Source organism: Mesoplodon mirus, assembly GCF_964341445.2.
Source record: "Mesoplodon mirus genome assembly, chromosome: 8".
Classification (NCBI taxonomy): domain Eukaryota; kingdom Metazoa; phylum Chordata; class Mammalia; order Artiodactyla; family Ziphiidae; genus Mesoplodon; species Mesoplodon mirus.
In genome coordinates, this window is record NC_138984.1 from 102,135,452 (window position 1) to 102,150,522 (window position 15,071).

The window sequence follows — 15,071 nt, forward strand, 5'->3', positions numbered from 1 at the left end:
TAGGATTATACTTCCTGGTCCCTTGGGGTTGTAGGTATTTGAAGGGTAGGAGAATGTGTTACCCCAAAATATGGCATTTGGCCTACAGGTCAATTTGAGCTGAAGACAATTGAGAAGAAGCAGAAACAAGACAGGTTCTTTTTCCTCCTCTATTTGCCTAAAAGCAGGGCATACATTTTCCAAGGTGTCCATCTCCATTCCCTAGCAAGAAGGACAAAAGTTAATCACCTGTAGACAACTTTAGACCCTGTCAGCCCGGAGATGGCACCAGAGGACTCTACATAACAAGTGTTAATAACTAGCCTTTATCTTTACCACTGGAAGCCTAACACGCCTGTTCTTTCTCCACAAATTTATTGTTCTTTGTTGAAGATGCTTTATGAGCTGGAGTTCTAAGCCACCTTTTTGAGTTACTCATTTTTCCCTGTGTATCTCCCATTCACCCATGAGGTATATATGTTAGTAAACTTCTGTTTGTTTTTCTCTTGTTAATCTGTCTTTATTACAGGGGTCTCTGTCAAGAACCCAGAAGTTTAGAGGAAAACTTCTTTTTCCTCCCCTTCATATTTCATCCTGGGCAATGAGTTGTAGGCCGAAGTAGCATATATCATTCCTAGGCTGCAGCAGGTTTGAGGGACATCAGAGCTCTCTTTTCCTCATTTAAAATGACACTTGAAAGATGAGCTACTCCATCATTTGGGGTCCTAGAGGGAGAAAACGTAGAGCAGAGCTCCCAGCCAATCCATGATGAATATCTGGCCTAATTGAAAAATGAAACATCATTGCTTTAAGACTTTGGGATGTCCTGGATTTCCCTTCCTTCCTTCCTTCCTTCCTTCCTTCCTTCTTGTTATGGCAGCATAATTTAGTCTATCCTGTCTGATATAGGAATACAAGTTATTGCTTTTCAAAGTCCTTTTTTGACCATACTCTCACGTGACTTTTACGTATAAGAAGGATTTTTTGATCACCTACTTTGTACCAGGTGTCAAGTAAGGTTCTAGAAGGATACAGAAATGAATAAGACTCAGTGGTTATCCTTGAAGAATTCACAGTTGGAAAAGTCTCACTTGGAGAAGAAATTTTTATTTCAATTTTACCATTCAGGAAATCTATGTACTCTGTGACTCTTAGCTGCCAACAAATAACCAACCCAGGGATCCAACTGCCAAATATCCCCACCCACCACTTCTAGGAGACTCACTGATGAATGGCACTGTCTTGAATAGTTGCATCCATTGTATAACTGGAGTCTTGTTTTTCAACATCATAACTTGAGGGTCTTAGGACGATCACCCAGGGTTAGTTGCCTAAAATCATTTCTCCATGTTGAGAATGTGTTCAACTTAATCAAGATACAAAATGAGACAAAATACAGGATCTTAATTCATAGACAATTATCCAAAAGGTTTTCTTTCTCTTCTTTCCTCCTTCCCTTCCTGCCTCCCTTTCTTTCCCCCTTCCTTCCTCTCTACACTCTCTTTTTCTTAATCCTCCCAAGGTGGTTTCTGCAACTACTCCAATATTGTGACATCTTATCTTTTCTAAACGCAGCTCAAAAATTCTGCTGAATATACAGATGGATTCTTAGAGTGTCAGCAACTTCATTTCTGATTTTCTCCTTATCTGACTTATTTTCCCTGTCAGTGATGTGTTCACAGAGAGAATTAGTTTTCTATTCTTGGGGGTATCTTATGAAATGATTACTCAGATAGATTTTGGAGTGACTTCTGACTGTATCTATATAATACCATTTACTAGGAAAAATCCAGTCTTGGCCTGATTCAGTTCAAGGGAATGTTGTATAACTGGCATCTGGGTAGCTGACCTGGCAGACTCAAGCAAAGATTGTTTTTGCTTGTCCATAAAACTGAATTTAAACAGGTTTTAAGATTCACGTGCATTTCTATAGATGTGGATAGGGTCAGGTGGTTCTTACTTTACTTAATCTCTTTGGACCTCAGTTTGTTCGTTGTTAATAACTTACACCTCAAGACATTGTAAGGATGAAATGAGGTGGTTTTACAATCTGTCTGTACTAGGTACAGAAAATATTTATGAAAAAGTCTGGTACATAGCAAGTATGAGATTCAAAGTCTCTGCTTAATATTCTCTTTTCTTTTCCTTTTCCTCTACTTTAAATGCTTCCTACATAGGGATTATAGGAATCTGACAAGAAACAAAAAAATATATATATATACAGAAAATGCACATACACATAATATATATGTATATATATTATATAATGTATATGTGTGTATTTACATACACACACATTGTAAGCAGGTATACATAGGAAAGGGTTTGTTTTACATATGTATGTGCATTTGACATTTTGTGACCAGCTACATATATCATATATGTATATACTTTCTTCAGTAATCACATCTCTCCCCATTTGGTAGAACCATCACACCGAACAAGGTATCTGGACTCAGGATCTCAATCGTGCTTTTCCTTCCTCCTTTCATGACATCTGGGTCTGACTTTTATGAGTCATGGGCTTTGAAGTTACATCTACTTGGATTCAGACCCTTCCAATACGATCTAGGGTATGTTACTTTACCTCTAGGTCTCCATTTCTTCATTTATAGGACTAGAATAATAACATCTTATTCAGTGGTTGATGTAAGAATATAAAATTGTGTGTAATATGTTTCTTTTTTATGTTTATAATGTATCTATTGGACATTTTTTAATGGCCCATGTAGCTCACACTGTATTTCCATTGGACAACATTGTTTTACACTCTACCTTGTTCATTAAAACCACTCTTTTATTTTCCTTTCTATTTCTACAACCCAATGCTTCTTACCTCTTTCCTTGACTACTGAGATAGATACCTGACTGATCTCCTTTCTTGTAGTCTCCTCTGGACCCAATCAGTTTTCTCTAAAATCTTCCTGTCATATTCTCTAGCTCGAGCTGTCTTCTTCATTCAGTGAAAATAGATGAATCCATCTACAGAGGCATCCATACAACTGTGAAGTATCTGAAACATAGAAGGCCCTCCCTCCTTCCTACCTTTCTTTCTTCCCATCCATTCTAACTCCTCAACTTCTTCCTTCCTAAATACAGTTTCTCCTCCATTCGCTGAGGCTGAATCACACCATCCTCCCTCCATGCGTTTTCCCATCACAATGACTCCTATCCATGCTCTGTCTAAAAAGAGATGCTGCCTTTCCATAGAAGATCTCTGGGATTTACTTAAGGACAAGTCATTTCTCCTTTGCAGAACACTTTATCCCTTGCTAACATATACATACATCTTGTCTCTAATTCTGCCTACAAGAGCATAGGCTCCTAAAATTATAGTAGCTCCTATGACCAGCTCCTTTACATATGCAATTATAATCCCCCCAAAAGTCTACAAGTTAGGTTAACATGTCACTCATTTTGCAGATGAGAAAAACGTAGCTCAGTGACTCAGGTTACATGACCCGACCAGCATCACTCAGCAAAGAAGTGGAAGAGCAGGGGAATTCAGTTATATATTTTTGTTTTTTCATGAGCGTCTAAAAATTTCTCTACAGTGCCCTACTGAGATTGTAGCTTAACAATCTCTATGACACCTAGCACACAGCTTGACATTTCTCACCAGACCCTACACACACACACACACACACACACACACACACACACACACACTCATGAAGGAAAGTGTGGAGGAGTAAAAACACCATAATGCACTCACACTTGCCTCTCAGCAAAATGACAGGATAGTGAAAATTATGTATATAAAGGGACCTCTGTCATTCCAAAGGACTTAGGTAAATTGAGAACTTAAATTATGAAGGGTATAGGTTTCCAACCATTTTTATCTTTCCAATTATGTGGGCACAATTAATGTTATTTCTGTCAACCTCATTTTTTGAGATGAGGAAGCTGAGGCTTAGAGATGTTGAGGACCTTACCTAAGGTCCCATGGCTGATTTGTAGTGGACCCAGGCAAGTGATGCCATACCCTCAGCTCCTCACTGGACTCAGCTGCTTTTCTCTGGCACAGTTATTGTGAGGACTCAGGCAGGAAGGAAATTCATGCTCAGCTTTGACTCCCTGGTAACAAGCTATGAGATGCCATCAGAACACAGACTCTGTGTAGACTAATGGGCTTCATCTGCGCAGCTGGTATAATTTTATTTCCATGTCTACCTCGAAGCCCAACGAATATGTTATAAAGTAACAAATGTAATTGATTCATAAATACTGTAAGAAGCTAGTCTTAATACTTAACGTTAATACTGTAACAAGCTAGTGTACTTGAAATGATGCCATTTGCAGCAACATGGATGGACCTAGAGATGATCATAGTAAGTGAAGCAAGCCAGACAAAGACAAATACCATATGATATCACTTGTATGTGAAATCTAAAATATGACACAAATGAACATATCTACAAAACAGAAACAAACTTACAGACATAGAGAAGAGATTTGTGGTTGCCAAGGGGTGGGGAGGGAAAGGCATGGATTGGGAGTTTGGAGTTAGCAGATGCAAACTAGTATATAGAGAATGGATAAACAACAAGGTCAGCACAGGGGACTATATTCAATATCCTGTGATAAACTATGATGGAAGAGAATATGAAAAAGTATATATATATATATATATATATATATATATAAAACTGAATCACTTTGCTGTACAGCAGAAACTAACACTATATTATAAATCAACTATACTTCATAAAAAATTTTAAAGACACAGAAGTTAGCATTTTTGCTATTCTTGACTTGTTATGACCTTGGGGAAGTCTCCTACTTTCTCTGCACACTCAGTATTACCGTATGGAAAGTATGTTCTGAGTGATCAGGTGTATGAAGATGCCAAAAAAAATCACCTACTATATAAAAAATTATCATATATAATGTCCTTAAGAGCCTCAGAAAAGTCCTCTTATCCCTCTCTCTCTCTCTTCTCTCCCTCTCTCTCCTTCTCTCTCTTTTGCATTGTTTTATCAACCCCTCTCCTTTCTCACTGTGATAAGAATGTTATAAACTGGGACATGCATTTTAACTCACTTTATGTTGGTTAGTATAGAATCATGAAGTGTCAGGGCAAAAAGGACACTGGGAGAGCATCACATATCACCCACCTGGGAGGACTAAAAATGTGAGACTTGCAGCCAGTAAAACATAAGTAACTTGCTGAAGGTCACAGAGAGTCCACAGTGGAGCCTGAGGCAGGAGAGCAGCTCCTTCCACACAGTTCAGCCCTTTCCACTTTACGAAGTTGCTTCCCACCCATAAGAATATCTACAACAGTCTTAGTCAAATGCACTTGTTTTACAGAGGGTCCCCTGACATAATACGAACACTAGCAATACTTATTATTAATTGAGGAAGAACTTTCTATTCTTTTAACTACTACATACTAAAAGTTTTCTGGGTACCTGTTCTTGGCATTCTGGGGATAAAGAGATAAATGAGACAAAGAAGTTCCTTTTTTCATGAAACTCCCATTCTATTAACAGAGGTAGACAGTAAACAAACAAAGAGGAAGAAAATATCTGGGAGTAATAATCTCTATGTAGAATTTGAAAATAAGATGATGAAAAACATGATGGGGTGAATACTTTGGTGTATGTCAAATTTAAGTTGAGAGGGAAGAGGAATGAAGCTTCTGAATATTGAAAACAGCTAGTACCCTCCTTATGAAGAGGTGGTAGGGGCAAACATGGCAAGAAACAGAATAAGGGGAAATAGGGTGAAGTTTAAAGGGCAGGTGGGTGAACAGGAGCTGGGGAGGGGTCTCAGCGGGCAGAGCTCTGTAAGCCACAGTGAGAAGTCTGGGGTCTAGCTCAAGGGCACTGGGAAGGGTTTGAAACCAGGTCATACAATCTCGCTTTGGAAAGAGTATCCTTTTGCTTGTTGCATGCGATCTAAACTGTAGGGAGGTGGGGTACAGGATGGGGTAGGAGAGGAGGCAGGAATTGGATGCACTTGTTCACTCTGGAGACGATGAAGTTTTAAATTCAGGGGGTAGCAGTGGAATCAGAGAACAGAGGTTGGAGGGACGTCAGCTGTAATGGACAATTGAGTATTTGCTGGGGTACCAAAGGGGGAATGGAGATGGTGAGAAGGGATGAGTCCTACGTTGTGACCTTAAGAAACTAGATACATGGTGGTATCATTTATTAAATTGAAAAAGATAGACCTTTGAGTGGATTTGAGTGGTTGGCAGAGGAGGGTACAAATATGTAACTTTAACACTCTCAGCAGTGCTTTGGGTAGGTAAATACCACATGCATTATAAGTGAAATGTAGCTTAGAAAATAAGGATGCCCACAAGCCAACAAGAGGCAAATCCCCCAACTGAACTCTTTCACCAGACACATCGTGGGATTCTGAGACCCTTTTCTGGTAGCCAGGGGAGGTATATTCCCCTTGCTCTTTGGAAAATGGGATAAAATACTTGCTAACACAAGAGCAGTATCCTGAATATCTATGCAAGTTCCAGCATCTACTCATTACAATTTATGGATAAGGAAACCCATGTAATGTGTTCAAGGTCTCCCAGCTAATAAGTAGAAACAGTGAAATTGAAGATCAGGCTTTATGATTCCAAAATGTATGCTCTTTTTGAGTTGCTGCCACTTAACTACATCTTCAGATTAGAAAATAGGATCCTTCCTCCTGTAAGCACATTTAAGGTAAAATAAGTGAATGTGGTCTTTCAGAAAGTGGTGAGAAAAATAAAAACTTTACCTTTTACCGAGTCTGAATGCTTGGGTCATCCACATAGATTATTTAAGTAATTAATGGTCTGAACAGAAATTCATTTGCAGCCAGGCACAGATCATGTCTTGAATTTATGTGGGATAGTTTTTATTTTCCTTAGATACATCCACATCTCTAGTTCCATTAAGGTGTATGCCTTCTTTGTAAAATCCACTCATCTCTAATTTTGACTTTATGTCCCCAGTGAAATACCAAGAGTGAGTTATTAGAACATTAGGAAAGGTAGCTTTCAAGCACAGTAAAATGCACTGACTTGATTCATGTGATGGTCTTTTTATATTTTTTAAGACCGGTGGCAAGCTCTTATAAACCCATTTTAGCTGTATGACTTTAGGGGAGACAAAAGTTCCAAAGAGGGAAAAGTGGAGAGTCACACACATTTCCAGGCTGAACTAGAATTGACTATTCAGTGGCTGGCAGGACATCAGAGTGAAAGAACCTACACTAGGTTGGAAAGACTTGGGTTTGACTTCTGATTCTGCCATGCATTTGCTGTGTTCCCTTAAGCTAGTTGACTATTCATCCAAAAATCTAAAGAAGATATAGTAATTTTAGACACATCTGTACACTTACCCCCTTAAAAGAGGGAATCAAATTTACCTCCCTTTGAATGAGGACTAGCCTGAGTGACTGCCTTCTAATATTTAGAAAGCGGCAAAAGTAATACTTCTTGACTTCCAATGCCAGGGAATAAAATGCAATATAGCTTTTGCCTGGCTTATTCTGTTTCTTGGGATGTTGGTCCCTGAAACCTACCCACCATATTAGGAGAAAGTCACGCCACCACATGGAAAGATCACATGTCCAACTGAGATCCCAGCCCACAGTCAGCACTGACTGAGCCCCAGGCCCAGGTGATGTGGAGCAGAGCAGAGAAGCTCACATCCTGGTGGACCCTGCCCCAGCTGCAGATTTATGGGCAAAAGGAATGGGAGAAAATATTTGCAAAAAATGGGACCAACAAGAAATTAATTTCCAAAGTATACAAACAGCTCAGAGAACTCAATATCAAAAAAAGAAACAACACAATCAAAAAAATAAGCAGAGAATCTAAATAATTTCTCCAAAGAAGACATACAGATGGCCAACATGCACATGAAAAAACGCTCGGTATCACTAATGATTAGGAAAAATGCAAATCAGAACTACAATGAGCTATCATCTCAAATCAGTCAGAATGGCCATCATCAAAAAGTGTACAAATAATAAATGCTGGAGAGGGTGTGGAGAGAAGGGAACCCTCTTGCACTGTTGGTGGAAATGTAAATTGGTGCAGCCACTGTGGAGAACAGTATGGAGGTTCCTTAAAAAACTAAAATAGAGTTACTATATGATCCAGCAACCCCACTCCTGTGCATATATCCAGAGTAAACTATAATTCGAAAAGATACATGCACCCCAATGTTCATGGCAGCACTATTTACAATAGCCTAGACATGGAAGCAACCTAAATGTCCATCGACAGAGGAAGGGATAAAGAAGATGTGGTACATATATACAATGGAATACTACTCAGCCATAAAAAAGAATGAAATATTGCCATTTGCAGCAACGTGGATGGACGTAGAGATTACCATACTAAGTGAAGTAAGCCAGACAAAGACAAATATCATATGATATTGCTTATATGTGGAATCTCAAAAAAAAAAGATACAAATGAACTTACAAAACAGATATAGACCCACAGACATAGAACACAAACCTATGGTTACAAAAGGAGAAGGGGGAAAGGGATAAATTAGAAGTTCTGGATTAACATATACACATAACTATATATGAACTAGATAACCAACAAGGATCTAGTGTATGGCACAGAGAACTATACTCAATACTCTGTAATAACCTATATGGGAAAGAATAACAGATACATGTATATACATAACTGAATCACTTTGCTGTACAATTTTTAAAAAAATTACTACTGTTTTAAGCCACGAGGTTTTATGGTGGCTTGTTACATAACTGTTGATTACCAGAACAGAAGATGAACCTTTTCTTTGGATACCTGAATCCTTTTTTTAAATTATTATTATTTTCCTTTCCTCTTTGAGACCAATCTATGTTTTCTGTGAGGCTTTTTTTTTTTTCATAATGCAGATAGAAGTGAAAGCTAGAGAGACATGTATTTGAAACTGGTCTCTAGCACTTAGTAGCCACAGGACCTTGCATGAACCACCTAACTTCTTAGAGCTTCCCCTTCTATCGTTAAAAATGAAAATAATACAAACTTCATAAGAACTTTGAGAGGATTAAGTGAAGTAATGTTCGAAATGCCTGACACACAGAAGGAGCTCAGTAACCAAGAGCCAATATCACTGGAGGAGTAGTGATACCAAGAGTATGCATTATAGGAACATCGAGTTTCTCTATAGATTCCTGCTGAACATAAAGTAGAAATAGCTTTTTATTAAGGAGATTTCAAATACTGCCCTGGTATTTTGTCTTCCAGTTGTCACAGCAGAGTTTTGTCGTTTTGATGCTATTGCTCCTGTGACAACCTGGTGCAGTGAAAAGACCGTGGACTTTCGGATCAGTTCCACCCCCATATTTTGTGCACATATGCATGCATGTTGTGCATGCACGTGCACACATGTGTGTTTGGTTTGTTTCTGTCATCCTTATTACAGTCACATGGGCAGAAACACCGGTTTTTTCACTGTTTAATTCACACTGGCCAGAAAAGCATGTGGCACATAATGGATAATCAATAAATATTTCTTGAAAGAAAGAAAATTTAATCAACTCTTAAATGATCTGGTTTGGTGCAAATATTGAGGACAAAGAATTTTACGTTTAGTAAACTCCAGAGCGCCTTGAAGTGCTATTTCTTTTCTCTCAGTAATTTGCCTTTTCTGCATCACAATTCCTTATTTCGATTTCTAAACCTAAGTGTTAGGTTTGTACACATTGGAAGTTGAATACTACAGATGGACATGAGGGTTTATACACCCAAGTGCATTTACAGATCTATTTGGACATACAAAGATTATATAATGACTATATATATCATTACATAATATATGTCATATAGCACACACTAGTGTATAAATAATGCATATATATTTTTCATACATACTATAGTGTGTGTGTGTGTGTAAATATATATATATATATATATATATATATATATGGTCTAAACTATATATCACATATTATATATGTGGCCAGTTAGCTGTATGCTCACTAAAGTATCATTAATTAAAGGAAAAAAGGAAATTTGAGAATTTTAGAATACTTTAAGACAAGTAGGACTTTATTACATTCAAAATCCTTGGAACATAACTAGGTATAGAAATTGATTCCAGGTGGAAACCACTCACATGTTTGCATGAATAAATGCCTAGGAGCCCATTCCTGGCAGGGAAGTGGGGACTCCATCATTGGTTCTGCTGAGGAACTTAAACAATCCTCAGGACAAGTTGTTTGCACGATTGATTTACTTGGCAAATGCTTCCTGTTCAGAACCAAAGTAAATTTGAGCTCAGCCTGTCCACGGCTATTAGATTTCAAAGTAATGGGGTCTGAACTTCCAGTGATTTCATGTGTATCAAGACTGACTTCTTACCTCTGCCTTAGTGAGCTCACAGATTTATTGGGACGGGCATTCCCAAGTACACCTTCACTACACAGAGTGGTAACTGTGAAAAGATACATACACCAGATACTTACACCCCCAACGAGCAAATCCAGTGAGGGATTCTAGGGATTCTAATCATGGAGATGATTAGAAGAGAAGGTGGTGGAAGGTAGGGCTCTCAATCTCCATTGTCCCCAGGGACCTGGGCACTCAGCTTCCCCAGGTGGTCTCCTTCCTTTGCCCCTCTCAATATTTTCCTCCTTCCAGGGGGAGTTGGGGGTTACAGAGCAAATTGGCCGTGTGATTAAAACATCTTCCAGACCCTGGCCTCAAGATTTTTTTTTTCTGTCCTCTGTCTGTTTCTGGAACTGGATTCTATTTCATTTTTTTAAACTTTTTATTTTATATTGGAGGATAGTTGATTAGCAATGTTTGTTAGTTTCAGGTGTGCAGCAAAGTGATTCAGTTATATATATGTATATATCTATTCCCTTTCAAACTCCTCTCCCATTTAGGCTGTTACACTACATTGAACAGAGCTCCCTGGGCCACACAGTAGGGCCCCTTTGATGTGACTGACAAGGGATCAGACTCCAAAATTTACAAACAGTTCATGAAGCTTAATATCATCAACACAAACAACCCAGTCAAAACATGGGCAGAAGACCTAAATAGATATCCCTCCAAAGAAGACATACAGAGGGCCAAGAGGCACATGAAAAGATGCTCAACATCGCTAATTATTAGAGAAATGCAAATCAAAACTACATTGAGATATCACCTCACACCAGCCAGAATGGCTATCATCAAAAAAATCTATTTCATTTTATATGCTTATCACATGATATCTTCTGGGTCTGGCCTCAGGCAAAATTCCTATGGAGGTGCTGACCAGGAGAAAAGTCTTGGGAATAACCGGGACAGCCTTTGTTCCTGGGAACAAGTGGCCACCTCCTCGCCCTGTGACAGGATGCTGCTGAGCACTGGCAGGCTGAGTAATCCTGTCTCGGAAGCTGCTCTTTTTTTTTTTTTTTGCGGTACACGGGCCTCTCACTGTTGTGGCCTCTCCCGTTGTGGAGCACAGGCTCCGGACGCGCAGGCTCAGCGGCCATGGCTCACGGGCCCACCCGCTCTGTGGCATGTGGGATCTTCCTGGACTGGGGCACGAACCCATGTCCCCTGCATCAGCAGGCGGACCCTCAACCACTGCGCCACCAGGGAAGCCCTCGGAAGCTGCTCTTTAGCACAGGGTCTCAGTCCTGCATCAAGCTCAGGGTAAGAAGCAGCAAGCAAATACAACTACAAAGATTTATGGGAATAACGAAGACACTTTCCCCTGGACCCCAGGGGCTTGGAATTTTGGTCCTTTGCTAGAGTTTCTAGTATAAACCTTCAGTTAAAGAGACAGATGACACATTTCATTGGCTGGCCACTTATCAGCAGCTCTGGGGAAGAATATTTGAGGAAACTGTCAGAAAATGACAGTGTCATGGTTCAGTCACTAACTAAATGAAAAAGACACAGTGGTGAACCAGGCCTGACCTAATCCTGCCCGTCTTCCCTCTCTTTCTGCTTCTGTTGCCGCTAGAAGAATGGAACCAGATCCAGAGGCAAGAACAGACTGAAGGAGGCAGAAGGAGACTTTGGTGATGCTGTTTGGAATCCACAGGGCCACGTGGGCCACGGAAGCTGCAGCGTGTGAGTGAGGACACTGCCAACCTGTGAGGCTGCCGAGGAATTGTCCCCTTCAAGCCACCCTGACAATCACACAGCTTAGCAGAGGTGGCTCTGGTGACTTGCCTCTCTCTCCATCTGCATTTTCTTACAAAACAAGGAGAATCATACAAACTGATGTGTTCTCTGATGACCCCATTTCCTTATAACTTTTGTTGTTTTGACTTTTGCATGATGTATCGGAAATCATATCCTTGCTTTTTTTTCTTAATTTTTATTAGAGTATAATTGATTTACAATGTTGTGTTAGTTTCGGGTATGCAGCAACATGACTCAGTTATACATATACATATATCCCCTCTTTTTTAGATTCTTTCTCCATAGAGGCTAGAGTATTGAGTAGAGTTCCCTGTGCTATACAGTACGTCCTTATTCTCCTTGCTTTGACCTCAGGTGGATTTGGGTATAAGAACCGGGTCTGCCCCTCCCAAGCCATGTGGCACTGATCAAGCATCTTACCCTCTCTGAGGTTCTGTTTCCTGAAATGCCAGATGGGATAACAACACTTACTATGCAGAACTGCTGTTTGGATTAGAGATCATGCTTATACAGTTCCCCACAGACATCCTTAAACATTAGAAACACTTAGTCATTGGCGGCCATTTGAACAGTTATTTATATTTCTTTCATTTTGCCTTCTTTTATTTCCTCCCTTTATTATCTATTGTGTATGGTACGGGGGAAAACCTATAGCAAGAAGGCAACCTTCACATTCTCCTCTTATTGGTTTGGGTCCACGGTAGCCACAATTTGTAATATTTTATTGCTTCTACTAATCCTGGCTACCAGTAGTTTCCAATAAGCTATGGGATATTTTAATGAATAAAAAAATATTTAGAATTGTCTTTGATCCTCCTCTGCATTTATCAGATTGTCAAAGTTGAAATAAGGTGATAATACCTATTGCTGGGAAATGAGCACTCAAATCCCACAGTGATGTTTAGAGTAATAATTGGTATAACCTTCATACACTGCAGATGTCAATATGGCAAAAGTCTTAAAAATATGTGCACGCTTTGCCCTGGTAATGGCACCCCAAGGAATTTATCCTAAGGATATAATCGGTTTTATACATAAAGATCTATGTGCAAAAATGTTCTTGCATCATGTGTAATAGTGAGAAAATGGGTAAAATCTAAATGTCCAAAATAGATTTGTTAATTGTGTGTATCCATTTGGTACGTCCATATAATGGAAGACTCTGTTCTTAAAAACATTATGGTATAAAGTCATATTTACCGACGTGGAAAGATATTTGTATACTGTGTGTATGACAAATACAATTAGTAAAACAGTTTCACAGGGGTCCCTGGCTTCAGCAGGTAAGGGAGACCCTTACCCAACTCTTCCAGAGGGAAGGCAGGAAAGGAGAAGATGGTCTCTAGCCTCTCCTTTTCTCTCTCTGGCCTTCCCCAGGGGGATGGGATTGCCTTAATAATTAGGAAAATTAGGAAAACATCCCTGCAAGTGTGTGTCTGTTATGGACAAAATGTTTGTCCCTCAAAAATTCATATGTTGAAATTCTAACCCCCAGAGTGATGGTATCAAGAGGTGGGGACTTTGGAAGGTGATTAGGTCATGCCCTCCCACCCAAATGTGCTCAGGGAATTTATGACAGCTGAGTTAGTAAAACAGCATGTACTATTTACAATAGCTAAGATATGGAAACAACCTAAATGTCCATTGACTGATGAATGGGTAAAGAAGATGTGGTATATATGTACAATGGAATACTACTCAGCCATCAAAAAGGATGAAATAATGTCACTTGCAGCAATGTGGATGGACCTAGAGATGATCATACTAAGTGAAGTAAGGCAGACACAGAAAGACAAACATCAAATGATATAACTTATATGTGGACTCTAATAAAATGATACAAATGAACTTATTTATAAAACAGAAACAGACTTCCAGACAGAAAGCAAACTTATGGTTACCAAAGGGGAAGAAGAGGTTACATTAGGAATTTGGGATTAACAGATATACACTACTATATATAAAATAGATAAACAAGGGCCTATAGTATTCAAAATACAGGTCCTATATAGCTATACATAGTGTAGCATAGGAAACTATACTCAATATTTTGTAATAACCTATAAGGGAAAAGAATATGAAAAAGAATATATATATATATATATATATATATATATATATATATATATATGTATATATATATGTGTGTATATATATATGTATGTATATCTGAATCACTTTGCTGTACACCTGAAAATAATATAACATTGTACATCAACTATATTTCAATTTTAAAAAAAGAACAATAGTGGTGAGAGTGGGCAATCTTGTCCTATTCCTTATCTTAGAGGAAATGGTTTCATTTTTTCACCACTGAGAATGATGTTGGCTATGAGTTTGTCATATATGGCCTTTATTATGTTGAGGTAGGTTCTCTGTATGCCTACTTTCTGGAGAGTTTTTATCATAAATGGGTGTTGAATTTTGTCAAAAGAATTTTCTGCATCTATTGAGATTATCATATGGATTTTAGCCTTCAATTTGTTAATATGGTATATTACATTGAATGATTTGTCTATATTGAAGAATCCTTCCATTCCTGAAATAAACCCCACTTGACCATGGCGTATGATCCTTTTAATGTGCTGTTGGATTCTGCTTGCTAGTATTTTGTTGAGCATCTATGTTTTGTTGCATCTATGTTCATCAGTGATATTGGCCTGTAGTTTTCTTTTTTTGTGACATCTCTGTCTGGTTTGGTACCAGGGTGATGGTGGCCTTGTAGAATGAGTTTGCGTGTGTTCCTCCCTCTGTTATATTTTGGAAGAGTTTGAAAAGGATAGGTGTTAGCTCTTCCCTAAATGTGTGATAGAATTCACCTATGAAGCCAACTGGTCCTGGGCTTTTGTTTGTTGGAAGATTTTTAATCAGTTTCAATTTCAGTGCTTGAGATTGGTCTCCTTGTATTTCCTATTTCTTCCTGGTTCAGGCTCAGAAGGTTGTGCTTTGCTAAGAATTTGTCCATTTCTTCCAGATTGTC

At 38.8% G+C, this 15,071-nt stretch overlaps 1 protein-coding gene across 2 annotated transcripts in view; it reads right to left on the reverse strand.

Moving 5' to 3' along the window:
* Nucleotides 1-15,071, reverse strand: part of CNTNAP5 (contactin associated protein family member 5) — a gene marked incomplete at its 5' end in the record, with an annotated part of 904,555 nt that overhangs the window by 238,246 nt on the left and 651,238 nt on the right. The gene's annotated exons all lie outside the window — the stretch shown is intronic.